Raw genomic sequence first — 15637 nt, 5'->3', positions numbered from 1 at the left:
TGCAGCCAAACTTTTTTGAATGAGGCAATATAATTGGAGGAAAGCATACAATTATTTGAATTTGATTTTAACTGCAGCAGCATGAATGACCAATGTTTGAGATATTTTGAGGGGTTTTTAAAGCAAGCTTAAGTTTTCAGACAATAGAATATAAACTTTGTAGATTAATTGTAACTTGCCTGTTTTAATAATGAATTCTGGTACCCTTCATAATGGGAAGGAAGCTTGTTTATTTGTGCCAGCAATGTAAATATGACACATAATTGCTTAAACTATGGAAGCTATGTGGAATATTTTGACGTGAAGCTGGATTATTAGGCTGGGAATTGGTGCCGCCAGTCTTGCAGCAGCTGAAAAACTCAGTAACATCTCCTTGGCCAAAACAAGGCCATCATTCTCAGTGAACATACCTAAAACATTAGCCCATTTCCTAGTTGGAAGCTGATGTACCAGTATTTCTAGCATTTAGTTTATTTCCTTTATGTATACAATGATGTTTATGATGTGTATGTCAGTCTAACTGTGGTAATTTTGAGCATTTGGTGTGAACGGAATGGCTGAATGTTTTGTTTGTCTCTGGGGAAACGGTTTGGGGAGATAGACTTTCTGGTGTGAAGTTGGCTTGTTGCCCTCTTGCAATGCTCCCTGTTGTCTTCCGTCATTTGATAGAGAAATTGCAAGACTAATTTAAATCCTGTTGCACTATTTGCCATTAAATAACTGGAATAGTGGCATCGTAACATTGTAGAATGAGTCCAACTTTTTGCGGATAGTTGAATTTGATTTTCATTAATTTCAGAAAATAAGACATTGGCACTGGTGATCTGCATTTTCTACTCCCAGCTGCCTTACAGTAGAGCTTTTAATAGATTTCAAATTCATCTGGCTTTCATAATTCATTTTACTAATGGTTCCCTGCTTTGCAATGTGTAAAAAGCTGCAAAATTGGCCTCTTGTACAATGCCTACATTATTTTGAAGAATTTTTAAACTTGTGCCAACACCAGCAAAGGATTGTCTTTAAAGTCGTGGTTCTTGAAATCCATTCAGTATGGCATATTGGAAAGAATGTGGCTGTAGAGTGGTTAGGGTGAGGTGTGTGGAGACGGCTGGTCCTTTGAAGTTTGTCAAATGAATTCCATGTGTGCAAATAGTTGGTGTTAAAACTTTTTATTTTTGTAGCTTGTCATAATTTTTTATATGTAGGGTCTGGGAACTCAAAAGCTTGAAGGTGCTCTTAAGACTCTGGAATGCATTAAAACAGGGTGTTGGTTCTTGGGCTAATATGAGGCATTGGTGAGAGACATGGCTGGGTGACAGTTACTGGAAAGTTCTATGTTGTGCTGAACGAAAAAAAACTTAACTCGAAATGCCCAGAAAATAATTAATGTGGGTGCATCTGGGATGCACTTAACTGATGTGATTTTATTAAAGTGATTCAACACAGAAGGCTGTAGTTTGGCCCATTGTGCCAATGCTGGCTGTATTGAATGTCAGTTGAATGTATTAATAATTATAACTCTGCCTCTACTTGTAAGCCAGTCCTCCTGCACCAAGGGTAGGATGAGGGATCTGCTCTGATAAATGTCCAAGCATGTGTCCTGGTTCGAGAGCATCAAGGGTTGCAAAATTTAAACTTAAACTTCCATTAATTTACTGCCAATGCCAACAGTTCTTAATTCTGGTTTTAGAATTAAACACCAGTGAGTCAAGTAACTGAAAATTGCTTTCCAAATGTTCCGGTTCGAAAAGTGAAACAATGCAATAAGATCGATAGCATGAAAATAGATGAACTATGTAGAAAGTGTGACACGTGGACAATAAGTTGGATGTTTCTGTGCTGTATGGTACTTCAGTTACTGTACAACGTGATCCAAAAGCTGGTTTCAATGTTACATCCTGTTCAGAAGCATTGGCCTGTTATTGGCATCTCCCTAAGACATAAGGGAGGAATGATTTAGGAGCTTTTGGGAAGGGAGGGGGCTGGCAAAGAAGCGGGCAATAGATGGAAAGGAAGCATCTATCTGGCTGAGAGTTTGTATCCTCAGTGACACTGACTTGCACAAAAATTATAATTGAATTATTTTTCAGTAAGGTTGATATCTTGCAAGTAGCATTGCAGGTAGACGGTGTTGAAAAAGGCATTTGATGCACTTGCCCTCACTGGTCAGAGCATTGAGTTTAGGAGTTGGGGTGTCATGTTGTGGCTGTATTTGATATTGGTGCCACTTTTGGGGTACTGTGTACAGTTCTGCCCATCCTGCAATGGGAAGGATGTTATTAAATTGTAAAGGGGGCAGAAATGATTTACAAGGATGTTACTGGGACTGGAGGGTTTGAGTTATAAAGACAGGCTGGGACTACATTCCCCTGGACATTGGGAGATTGAGAGGTCACTTCTGAGGCCCTTAAATTGTGGGTGTTGATAAGGTGACAAACAGTGGCCTTTTCCCTGGGGAAGAGGAGTTCAAAACTAGAGAGCATAGATTTAAGATGAGAGGGGAAAGATTTAAGAGACCCGAGGGGCAACTTCTTCACACGGGGTTATATGGAGTGAACTGCCAGAGAGAGTGATGGGGGGATATACAGTTACAACATTTAAAAGACATTTGGACAGGTACATAAATAGAAAAAGACTGACGGGTCTGTTTCCAGGCTGTACGACTATGGTTGCAGGCACTAGGGGTATCCATGCTTTTGTTTGTTTTGCCAATTTAAATATGCCTGTTCTGAAGGAGCATGGTAATATTCGACTGACTTCATTGAAAGCTGCAAGACCATGTTGTGTGGTTACTTGGAAATCCATTTCTAGGTTATGTAGCATGACACCGTGAGCAGACTACTTTCCGGGGAGTGACTGTTACTGTGCCTTAATGTGGACTCGGTCAGGAATGTTGCCACTGGGATTGCTGCATGCCTACACTTGGGGAAATTCAGTGTCATTGTGCATTTCCAGGTTAGTTCTGATCTGTCAGATGCATAGTAAAGATTCTGAAATCTTCAGAATGGATTTCTTGTTGTACATTATTTTTCTATATCTTGCTTGCTGTGCCTGCACCTGAATGTCAGCAAGTGGCACATAGAATGTTTCTGTATTTTGGGCCCATATCCACGAGTTTAGGTCTTTGAGACTGCTCAAGGAGAAGTTCTAAAATTACACAGCAGGAATTATCGTCAAGGCCAGTAATCAAATCTAGGAATCCTCAATAGGCTTGGGCCCACCAATGCCCTCGCATTGCAGGAGTCCTGCTTAGGGGCCACCATTGCTCCGACTGCATTTCAGGAGTACCACACCAGGCCTACCATGCTGCAACTGCTGCTCCTGTCAACCTACTAGACATGCGACACTGTGCCTACTTCCATCACTGCAGCTGAAGCCCGACATCTGGATTCTGACGGTGAATGCGAATGCTGCCTTTTCCACCGACTGTCATCTTGAAACCCAAGCTGCTGCCTTGAGCCCTGTGCTGGTGGATCCACCAACATTGAAGTCACCATGCTCTGGCATCATCTCTTGCTGCTGTTGTGAGCACTGTCCCTGAGGTACTGATTCTTGTCACCAATGCTGCACGTGCTTGGGTGGCTGAGTTTGCTCTGACCCTGCCAAAGACAGCAGAAAGGCTTTTAAAGAGAAAAGAAAAAGCAAAAAGTGAAAAGTAAAATAAAAAAATGCAAAAAGCATTTGGTAGCGGATGAGTCCCAGTCCCAGGTTTGCTATGGATATGGAGTCACATGTAAGCCAGACTGGGTAAGGGTGTCAGTTTCCTTCCCGAAAGGACGTCTATAAGTTCTCCTCCAATCCCCTCACCATCCTGACTTGAAAATATGTTGCATTTCCTTCAAAGGTGCGGGGTCAAAATCCTGGACCTCCCTTTCCAACAGCCTGGGTCTACCTGCATCAAGTAGACTGCAGTGCTTTGAGATGGCAGGTCACTGCCACCTCAAGGGCAGCAAGAGCTGGGCAACGAATGAAAGCCGAGTCAGCTGCGTCCACATCCCGAATACAGCGTTAAAAGTTCTTGAAGGGATCAAATAGCACCAAAGCTGTGAAGAGTGCGCTATTGGGGCAGCTGACCTAAGAGGTGAGTTGAAATGAGCTGAATTTGTCGGGAGATCTGGAGCTTGGGAACAAAACATTTGAAATCATGGCTGCCAGTGATAGAGTAATTGATATCTGCGATGTGCAAGAGACCAGTATTGGAGGAGTGCAGATATCTTGGGTTGTAGAACTAGTGTGGTCAGAAATAAAATACTTGTAATGGCCTCATGATGTTTGTGTTGATTGCTGGTGTTTATTTCCAATCCGTCACATGTCATGGATCAGCATCGCTGGTTCTCTTGGAAAAACTTGCATCTAATGTGGAATTTTGACCAGAAGACTCTAGCTTTGATTCCTCGTCTGTGCTGAGTTAGGGGGCATCAACCAGTAGCTGACTCCTAAGTCAACAGAAAAATTGGCCAACCCTTTCCTGGTCATATTAATGTTGGAATTTTCTTTTGGCTCTAGTGAGTGACGACAGAATCATTCCTGTAAGTTGTACAACCTCTGCTGTCTGGGTTCATGTGAAAAGAACGGCAAATTGCTAGGAGGCTAGGATGTTCAAAGAATCATGTTCTGTACGAATAAATGCCTTCTCGAGGGGAAGGAAATTGTTTGGAAGATGCTTTGAGTATTAATCTTGTGAAGACTGATTGCATTCAAGAAAATATCATAAAGTAGAAAGCCATTATGGCATTTGAGTGTGGCATAAGTGATTTAAGAATCTTGGATGCAGTGTCACTAGAATTTTAATATGTCAATTCATCCTTAAAGCGGAATGCTGTAGTTGTAACTGATTAATTTGGAGCAGAAATATGGGAAGGATAAAATGACGTTAGACCTTAATACAGATCTCTATTTCTGTTCAGTGTTTCGTTTTAACCTTAATTTTATTGGGCTCTTTAATGCCGTTCCATTTTCTATGTGAGCCCCTTTCCAGCTTGTTATATGACCTCTGTTTTAGTGGGTTTTTTGCATTGAAATCCGATCCAACTTTGACTTTGCGCAGATCTGTCTAGTTGTTTGAAATAGTCTTTTATGTACACTTTAAAATTTATCTACCATAACATGGACTTAATGTTACCAACTTGTAGACGCACTCCATTGTGCAGTGGCCTTGCAAGTTAAAAGTTTTTAGAAAACAAGGTTGTGTATTCTAAGTAATTAAACAAACCATTATTTCAAACTCCATGTTACTTCTAAATATTGCATTATCTTTTGAGAACAGAATTGTATTTTTAAGGAAATTCTTGCATCTCAAATGGGTCATTCTTGTTATGAATAGAAAACTAAAGATTCTGCAGATAGCTATTAAAGCTGGGTGCTTTGGGTTTTTAAAGAAAAACTCTTCTGATTCAGGGTACTTTCTGTTTCTCCCTAAATGTTCAATATCACAGTGTATCAGAACTATCAACAATTACAATTTAATCTGTTTAATTTGTAGGCCTTGATTTAAATACATTTACTGCATGTTTGTTCTGTTGCGTGGAATTATGTAGAATTTAAGAAAAGCTATTGGTTTATTGTGTGTACCGATGATGCTGGAACTCTTCTGATTGTAGATATGAGTAACTGTCTTTATATTTTTAAAATCTTTTTTAAAAAAAAACTTCCCATTTCCAAGTTCCTTGTTTTCAGTGCTTTTCTCCGGTAATACTGGTAGCTTGTTTCCATTGTTGATTGCTTTCAAACATTGGTCCATGTTAATAATGTAATGTTTTTCATTTGCCTCTTTTAAAAGCTTTTTTAAAACAACATTTGTCTTGCTTTTCTGCCGTATGCTTCTGTGCTTTACTTAGCTGACCAGGTATCCTTGTCTGACTATCAAATAAGGGAGAACTCTGCTCCACTCCCCTGTCCCTTACCAAAACCCACATTGCTCTTTAACAGCGCAGAAGCAGGTGACAGAGACAAAAAATTGAGGCTATTTGCAAGCTAGGGATTGCATGTTTGGAAAGCAATGGCAACGAAGACATGCATCAAATTACTTGGCAGGTACAATCAGAATTTTATATTTTACTTACCATTTTGTTCTTAATTAGTCTTTTTAAGTAGGTAACAGAATGCTTTGGATAATGTACGTAATACTTCCATAATGCAATTTTCAGTTTTCTGGCAATTCATGTTAATATCAATTATAGAAAATAGCTGTGATTAAGTTTGAAAACCCAAGTTTATTCCCTAAATCTGCCTCGGTTTTGATTTCAGAGCTTTTTTTGTAGCCCTACTGATTGGAAATCTAAAATGCATATTAATGTCCAGCTATACTTGCTAAGATTAAATATATTGACTTCTGCGTAGCCTGTTTATAAGTTTTTGTTTTTGTGGGTTTTGCAGTAGATAGTGCTTAAGTCCTTTAGAATGGAAAAGTTTTCCAATGACCTAAAATGAAATTAAGCTGGTACTTTTTCCATTGAGTTCATCTTGAGGTCACTGGGGCCCTAGTTGGGCTTGCTTTGGCATGACTGAGCTGCTAGCATTGTAATGTGATTCAGATTAATTACAGTAGGGTAATTGGTTTTCTGTAACCTGATTGGCTAAACCTGTGGACTGCATAGTACTTTTTGACATGGTTTTGGAATAATTGCTTATGCAGCAAAGAATCTTCAATGTATGGCCTCTGCTACTATGGATTTTCATTTCTTGCTAGACAGTCATTTTGACTCTTGAGCATGAATACATGGAGATGTATTTGTGAAGTGTGTGCAAAAAACATCTTGTCGATGTGTATGTTGCACTGTTCTACAATAGCAGAAGTATATCTTTTCTGATAATGGCTTGAATTTGTTGGTTTTTCCACCTTGGCACCAATGTCACGTGAAGGGCATATTATGAATTGTATTAATGCTTGATTCTAACTGGTACTGGCTGTCTGATTCTTTCGGGAAGGTGAGTGGACGTGTAACCCTGGAGCTCCTGTCTTCTCCCTCTCTTCCTGAGGAAGATGACTAATCTGGGCCGGACACTATTCTGCCTGCAGCTTTTTTGTGGCACTTCCTTTTGTTTGTCTGTGGAATGAATTACCAAACTTCAGACTTCACGTGACTTTATTCAGAGAGTAGATGTATTTGCTGTACATATGTAGGAAAATTTAATTCAGTACTGTGGTGATTTGTTTGCTACTAAAGCTCCAATACCAGAGCAATGTTTAATGTTCTGTGGAAAGGCATAATTATAGCTGGGAATTTATTTTGGAAGTTGTAAGCTTTTTATTTTTGAGATAAATTGAATACATAAATCCCACTCTTCAGTACGTCTATGACTAAGGTCTCCTGAATAGGCAGTGATTTTGAATGGGTGACTGCTTGTTGTAGAGGGAGTGAAGAGATCTTGAAATGAAATCTTGTAAATTGGTCTTGTGTAGAGTGACTCATGTGGGTGTGGAGGAATTATGTGCTGCAAAGTTCGAAACTGTTCAAAGTGAAACCAGATAAAGTTTCATCAACTGAAGAATCTAAATCTGACCATTATTTTGTTCAATAAAAGTAAACTCCAGGGCAACAGTGAGTAAGGACTTTCGACTACAGCAGAGGTGGTAGAATAATAGCTAGTGTACCCTGTGTTCTTGTGATGAAGTAATTGTGCTTTCTAATCAATACTGGCTCTCGGTGATATCACCTGATCATGTTGTCTGTCTTGCCATGTATACTGATGCCATCCAACTATCCCTCAACATCACCACTCAATCCTTTGATATCTGTAAATTACCAAACTGTGTGCTCTGTATCCAGAGCCAGATGAGCAGAAATTTCCACCCAACTAAACATTAGGAAGATCAAAGGTATTCTTTTTAGTTCCATCTATTAATTCTGTTCCCTACTACTATTGTCATCCTTATTTCTAGCAACTGTGAAGCTGAACCAGCGTAAGATTGGTCTAATACTTGGCCTCTAAGAGCTTCTGACCATATGTTCATGCCATCGCTATGATTAGTTGTTTCCACCTCTAATATTGCCTCATTCTGCTCTGCTGCTTGACTCCCCTGTTGAAACTTATAGTTGTTTTTCTCCTGCAGTCGTGACGATTCCAGTTGAACTGCTGGCTGCCTCCCAAATCCGTCCATAAAACTTGAGATCTTCAACACTCTACCTGTGTCCATTAACCCTGGTTTTCCTGAATTGATTGCTGGTTGACCAATACCTTGATTCTGCTTTCGAGTCCCACCAAGGCTGTAATGCTTACCTCATAACTTAGTTTTGATTGCCACACCATTACAAGACAAGCCATCAGCTGCCAAGGACTTCAGCTGTGAGATTTCTGCAGTAAGCATCTTTGCCTCTCTTACTCCCTTTCCTACTTTAAGACACTCCTTAAAAGCTCCTTACTCAACGTTGTTATTGTTCATCTGCCCTTTTCTGTATGAAATTTTTATAGCACTCCACTGTAACCTCTAGGGATGTTTAACTATGTAAAAAAGTGTTGTATAAATGGAAACTATCGTATCAGTGAGGCCAGCGTGATTAGCAATTACAAATAAAAGTACAGAAAAGCAACAGCCTCATTCTCTAAGTCTACCTTATACTTTAAGTGTTTTGTAATTTAATTATTTTTGTGAATTGGCACTTATCTTTAGGAAGCCAGTTGCACTGTGGCAGTTTTTGGAAAGAGATGCTAAGGAAAGTAAGGAACTGCTTTGTCAAGATCTGTTAAACTGAAGTGGCCTGCTTCATTGTTTCTGTGTGAAGGATCATTCAGTATTTAAAGTGCAATTAAATCTTTAACCAAACTGACCTTTGTAAAATGTCAAATGAACATGTATCATTTCCAGCTTTGCTTGATCATTACTGCAATTCTTGGTCTACAATGTTAGCTGATCTTGGGCTGGCAGTTGGAACACCACAGTTCTGCTGTCTTTGGTCTTGGGAGGGCTGAAATTAACAAGTAATGTGTCTGCTTGTGGATGAGAGCATGGATTTTGGGAGAGTAGAGGCTTGGCTATGATTCTGCCATTTGAAAAGCTGCCAGCACTTGTTGTCTGGACTCGTGAAAATGGTTGCTTTTGTAAGGTACCAGAGTTCCAAACACCTGTGAAACTGTACACCAGCATAAATGGGGAAAAGAAATCTATGCAGGGTGTGTCTTCTGCAATAAAAGCAAAATGTTGTAAACACGGAGGAGGTCTAGTAGCAAATGTGGTGGAGAAGAAAAGGTTTTTGGGTTAATGACCTACTGTCTATTCTGAAGTCATGGACTGATTATGTTAGCCTTTGATTATGTTCCAGAGATGCTGCCAATGAGCAGCTTAACATTTTTGATTTTATTTCTGATTTTCATGCATAATCTGACAATTAGTAGATTTTGAAGGATCCTACTGATGAGATGTAGATGTTGACATTTGGTCACATCTGTGTTGTCTGAGGACAGCTGTTGTGTGCTTGATAGTGTTTGAGAATCTGAAGAATAATTGGTGTTTTATTAGTTCCTTATGATGCAGTCACCACCTACTTGATTTGAAGTGTTAGCCTGTCACTCTTTTGTGGTTTGATGTGCGCAATAGTTTATTAATTTAATGCTAAGCGAAATGCATGTCCATGGCTTCAGTCTGCTACTGTGCATCAGTATTATTAGGCTTCTTACACCTCAACTAATCTTTCTTCCTGTGGTCTGCGGTAGGAAACCTTGTGTGTCTGTATTGCATCCTGTCTCGGTGAGCTAAACCAGTTGTGTGATTGAAATTGAGAGTTTTGTCAGTGCTTTGTAGGAACTGAAAGGATAAGTTACTTCATTGTAATGATTTTTACTTTGAAGGGTGAGATGTTTGACTGAGTTCCTGATACTTAAATGACAGACCAATTTAAAGTTAGTTCTGAGCTCAAACAGCTGTAGGGAACTGCAGTTGGTCCTCCCTGATCCTTGTGGAAAGCTCTTATTCCATTCCTTCCATCTTTTGTTTAAGTCATTGCTATTATCCCAGAGTCTGTGTGATCAGTTCTTTCAGTCATGTAACTTGTCCTGTGATTAGTCACTTTGACTTCAGTTATGCTAGATTCCTTGATTTATCCTCCATTAATGTCGCTGCAGCTTTTCATTGTCCTTGCCTATTGCCACTGGGAAATTTTCCTCACTACTTTTACCCATTCATGAGTTTCCCAGCAAGAACTACAGAATTAGATTATAATTGTATTTGGTATCTACTGCAAGATAGAGACAGTGCATTCTGGTGAATGCTTACTTCCAATCTTCCCATCTTGTTAGTCAATATCGCTGATCAGCTGTAAGCTGCTTGATTTTTGACCTAAACTGATCTTGTCAGTTTGCAACTTCTGTCAATCACCCAAGCCCAAGATCTGTTGATTCCTTGTTCACCCCAGATCTGCCCTCACTCCTACCGTTACTGCCCTCTCCCTTTGCCAGAATTATTGATGGATACTGCTTCCTTTTACACCAATCATTGACTTTCTTCTCCAAAGCTGGGCTTTATTCTGACTCTATTCTCTGATCTTTTCTGTCCAACTGCCCTTGGGAGTATGAGTGTCACTTCTCTGTTTCCTGTGCAAATCTCTTTTTAGTCTGTTTTTGGGGTGACCACATATTCTTCCCAATTATTTTCTAATACTGTGAAGGCTGAAGCTATATTTTTTAACATTGCTTGAAAAAGTTGCATGCCCAGTTTACATTTTTCATCCTGGCTACTCTAAAACTTCAATCTACAGCTGAATTCCCCTGTGTTAATACCCCATTACCTGGCCCTGCTGTCATTGGTATGCCCCAATAGTCATCAATCTCTTGGTCATATCTTGGAAGCCCAGTATAATCCTTCAAGTCCATGCTGGTCAAAGCCAACTACCTAACAATTCTAATCCTTTTTTTAAGCACTTGAGCTAAGGCCTTGTATGACTTGGCATCTCACACATATACCAATACTACTAAAATGTTAATGTTTCTGCCTCTTTCAGCCTTGTAGGCAGTGAGTTCCAGATTTCCACCTGCTAGTAAATCCCCCCCCCGCCCCCGCAAGCTCTTCAGTGCAATCACATTCCTCTTACGTGGATTCCCAGCTATGGCTTAACCAACTTTTTATTTATACAGTTCCAGAATAACCTTCCTGCTCCTAAAATCTCTGCCTTGGCCAATAAGGGCAAGTATCCCATGTGTCTGAACTACTTTATCCACCTGTCCTGATACCTCAAGGGACTGGTGGACATGCACATCAAGGTCCCTCTGATCCTCTGCTTCCTGGAGCTTTACAGTCCATGAATTTCCTTGGCTTGTTTGTCCTGCCCACATGCACCGTCTCTCATCAGGATTGAAGTCCAATTGCCACTGCAGCCCATCTAACTAGGCCATCTATATCGTCCTATAAACGAAGGCTATCCCCTTCAGTGTTTACTGCCCCACCAGTTTTTGTATTATTTATGAACTTGCTCTTATTTTCAAGTCTAAATTGTTTTATATAGCAAGGGGTCCAACACATCCCTGTTGATCCCTACTGGACACAGGTGTCCTGTCATAAAAACACCCTTTGACCGTCACTTGCTTTCTGCCACTTGGCTAATTCTGGATCCAACATGCTAAATTTCCTTGGATCCCATGTGCTTCTAGCATTGTTGGCAGTTTCTCTGAAACTTTATCAACTGCCTTGCTGAAGTCCAATACTTTAAGTACATTCCCCATATCTATCTACAAACCTGGTTACTTCTTTGAAAAATTCAATCAAGTTAGTCAGACGTGATCTCCTTTTAACAAAACCACGCTTACTATTCTTGATTAATTGCTGCCATTCGAAGTGCAGATTAATTCTGTCCCTCAGAATTGCTTCCAATTATTTCCCTGCCAGATGTTAGATCGACTGACCTGTAGCTTCCAGATTTATCCCTTGCTCCCTTTTTGAACAACAGGGCTACGTCGGCTGACTTTCAGTCCTCTGGCACCTCTCCTGTGACCATGAAAGAATTGAAAATTATTGCCAGTGCCCTTGCTAATTCCTCCCTCCTCTCACTCAATGGCCTGGGACATAGTTCATCTGACCTTGGAGATTTTCCTACTACTCAACCTCCTCTCTCTCTCAATCTCTAATCTGTTCTCCTTGATTTCTGCACTGACTTTGTTCATCTCACTCCTCCACACTGACACAGTATTTAGAACCCTATTTCCACACACAAATTACCACTATGGTCCTTAATGGACCCATACTCTTTCCCTCATTACCCTTTTATCCTTGCTGTACTTTAGTAGTGTTCCTTGTCCCACCAGGCGCAGCAATTTGTAATTATACATGACAGCATCTTTAATGTAACTAGATGCCAAAGATGTTTGAGAACCATAATAAAATAAATGACATCCAGCTGCAGAGGGAGGTAGAGACATGTAAGCAATGTCTTAAAAAAGGAAAGCACAAGAAGAGGGGTGGAGAAGTTTAGGGACAAAATTTCAAATTAGGGTTTCACTGGTTGGATGGTAATGTTTTGAAAGTAGAAATGAGCAATGGTAATAATGGCATTATGTAATTGAAAATTAATTTTGGTCACATGACAAAGGATAAGTATCTGCACTTTCCTCCTCTATTCTGATGTACACTGCTCCCTTCAAGATTTTTCCTCTTTTTCTCTACACCCCTTCTCAGCCCCAAACCCACACCAGCATCACTGTCCATCGTTGAATGCAAATTTCTCCAAACTATAATGCATCCTATCTTTGAAGATAATCTTTAGTGAAAGCCTTTGATCCTGATTTGTATCTTTGTGATTAAAGATACCATATAGCTTCATGCCATCAGCGTGATAAAATGCTGTCCAGAGCCTTGGGCTTTTTTGAATAGAAAGTTGTAATTTTCCATTATTGACATCGTTGAAAATATTGGTAGCTTGGATTAAAATGGAAACATGTTTAATAGACTTGGAAGAACCTGGGTTTGTTGTTGGATTTGACTAATGTTGAGAAATTTTGTTGCATTTGGACACCTATTTATGGGAGTGGTTGTGAATTTTTTGTTCCTCTTTGGCAAGGGCACTGGAAAGTCCACTATAACTCATCAATGTTACCTTGCTCAAACAAGTCAACTTCACAGTCCTAGGAGTTTCCCATTTTGTGGGTGATTCTAAATTGTGCTTCTGCAGTTTGGATTGTCCAAGAGTGAAATTGGTTCTTATGTGGCTAATATCAATTATGAGCCATGAAAATGCATGATGTTGGCTGCCTTTGCACAGGTGTAACAGAACATACGAGCGGTTGGAAACATTAAGTTTTGAAATTATGGACGTTTTGGTCTCAACTCCAAAAGAATGTTCTTCCCCACCAGTTCATTGATGTCTCTTGTTTTCGGTTTTAAAAAAATGTGCCAGGTTGATGTGAATGAGACTGGTGTCAGGCTGCTGTTCTGTTAGTTAAACTGTGGTGTGAAATGAAGGGCTTGCAGGACATCCTTGTTAATCACTACTTAATGTGATCCTTTGTCCTGCTCAGAGTCAGACATCAGCAAGTGCTGTGGCTAATGAATATTTGCATTCATTTCCTATTGAGCTTTTGTTGGTTTTTAACTCCTGCCCCTTCTGATGTGCCCTGGCTTGTTAAGTACTCATTGTTTTGCACAAAAAGCAGAGTGGCAGAATAAGTTAACACCCTTGCCTTAAACTAGTAGTTGCTTCCTGAATGTATACAGCTAATTATAAGAGTTTGGAAATGATCCAATGAAAACACAAACAGGGAGCAATTCCCAGCACGACTTGTAAACCTTCTTTTGTTGTCTTGCCTGCACTCGGGTGGCTGTGGAGCAGTTGTGGTATCCATATGCCTTCAGTATTTTGCAAAGGATGGAGTTTCATGGATTTGTTCTAAGTTTTCTTTTTGTGTTAATTTCTTTTATAGTTAAAAGCCCAAATAAAAGCAAAATGCTGTGGATGTTGGAAATCTGAAACAAAATACTGGCAAATATCAGATTTGGAAGCATCTGTGAAGAACGGATTAGGGTTTTGAATCCATTGTGACATGTTCAGAACTGAAATGGTTTGGAAATTAGTTTGATTCTTTTGAGAGGTGGCGAAGCAGTGGGGGCAACATATGTGGAGGGCCAGGGCAAAAGACATAGGAGTAGTTAATTATGGTGAAAGAGGACAATATATGAAATGGTCAAGTTCTCTACTGGGAGCAAAGTAAGCAAGACAAAGACATGGCTGTTGGGAGATATTGGGATGGGGGTAGGAGTGTAAGAAAAATGGAGAACAGGCATCATGTGGTCAGTATTGTTGTTGTGGAATTTGATACGGAGTCTTGGGGGTTGTAAAGCGCCACTGTGGAAAGTGAGGTCTTGTTCCTTAAATTGTACTTTGCTGGAACACTGCAGCAGGCACAGGACGGGAGAGCAAGGTGGTTTATTGAAATGGCAAAGAACTGGGATGGCCAGAGTTCCTCAAAGCAATAGTCAGAGTGGGGTGTGAGGAAGTGTAATCAAGGTAACTGGGAGTCAGGCTTATAATGAATATTGGTGGCCAGCCTGTGCTCAAAAATGGAAACCATTAAAGTCCAGGTCAGAAATAGCCAGATGGACCAAGGTGAACATGAGAATGTTGGAAATTGGAAGCAAAACTGCTTAATTTTTTTGATTCTGGATGAGACCATTAAGCAGTGCTGAAGATGATGTATTGGAGAAAAAGCTGTGCGTTTGGTCCTGGGTTTGGTTGGAATAAGGAATGTTCATGAGAGGTGTTGCATTTTGGTAAGGCAAATCAGGGCAGGACTTGCACATCTAATGGTTGAGCCCTGGGGAGTGTTGCTGAACAGAGACCTTGGGGTGCAGGTTCATTGTTCCTTGAAGATGGAGTCGCCAGTAGACAGGGCAGTGAAGAAAGTGTTTGGACACTTGCCTTTATTGGTCAGTGCATTGAGTATAGGAACTGGAATGTTATGTTGCGACTGCACGGGATGTTGGTTAAGCCACTTTTGGAATACTGTGTTCAATTCTGGACTGTCTGATATAGGGAAGATGGTGTTAAATTTGTAAGGATGCAGAAAACATTTGTAAGGGTGTTGCTAGGGTTGGAGGATTTAAGCTATAGGGACAGGCTGAATAGGCTGGGACTATTTTCCCTGGAGCATCAGAGGCTGAGGGGTGGCCTTCTAGAGGTTTATAAAATCATAAGGGGCATGGATAGAGTAAATAGGCAAGGTCTTTTTCCCAGGATTGGAATGCCCAAAACTAGAGGGCATAGGTTTAAGGTGAGAGGGGAGAGATCTAAAAGGCACCTAAGGGGCAATTTTTTCTCAGATGGTAGTGGGTGTACGGAATGAGATGCCAGAGGAAGTGGTGGAGGCTGGTACAATTAGTACATTTATAAGGCATCTGGGTGGATATATCAATAGGAGCAATTTAGTGATATGGACCAAATGCTGGCAAATAAGACTGGACTAATTTAGGATATTTGGTCAGCATGGATGAGTTGGACAGAAGGGTTTGTTTCTGTGCTGTTCAATTGACTCTTAGGCAGCATAGCTCGGACCCATGAAGGTACCCATATCCACACCTGAAGAAACGGGTGTTAAAAGGAGAGATTGTTCAAAGTATGAATGAGCTCATCCAGGCAAAGGATGGTGGTCGAGGAGGATGGGGTCTGTGCGCACATTTTCAAAAAAAGCAGCAAGGCTCCTCAGACCATCCTGTTGGGGA

At 40.4% G+C, this 15637-nt stretch overlaps 2 protein-coding genes across 4 annotated transcripts in view; one reads left to right on the top strand and one right to left on the bottom strand.

Moving 5' to 3' along the window:
* The window catches only part of ctnnb1 (catenin (cadherin-associated protein), beta 1), a 37273-nt gene that overhangs the window by 4177 nt on the left and 17459 nt on the right, over window positions 1–15637 (top strand). The window contains exon 1 of one of the 3 annotated variants that reach the window (XM_048606295.1): window positions 3845–4081. The exons of the other annotated variants lie outside the window; for them this stretch is intronic. The gene's annotated coding sequence lies outside the window, so the exon portion shown is untranslated. Of the gene's footprint in view, window positions 1–3844; window positions 4082–15637 lie in introns of those variants that run through there. 3 annotated transcript variants of the gene reach the window in all.
* ulk4 (unc-51 like kinase 4) overlaps window positions 2564–15637 on the bottom strand; it is a 428124-nt gene continuing 415050 nt past the window's right edge. Inside the window, exon 36 of the transcript XR_007263863.1 lies at window positions 2564–3599. The gene's annotated coding sequence lies outside the window, so the exon portion shown is untranslated. The remainder of the gene's footprint in view (window positions 3600–15637) is intronic.

The sequence above is a fragment of the Rhincodon typus genome, chromosome 2 (assembly GCF_021869965.1).
Source record: "Rhincodon typus isolate 14 chromosome 2, sRhiTyp1.1, whole genome shotgun sequence".
Taxonomy (NCBI): domain Eukaryota; kingdom Metazoa; phylum Chordata; class Chondrichthyes; order Orectolobiformes; family Rhincodontidae; genus Rhincodon; species Rhincodon typus.
This window is presented reverse-complemented; position numbering and strand designations above follow the sequence as displayed.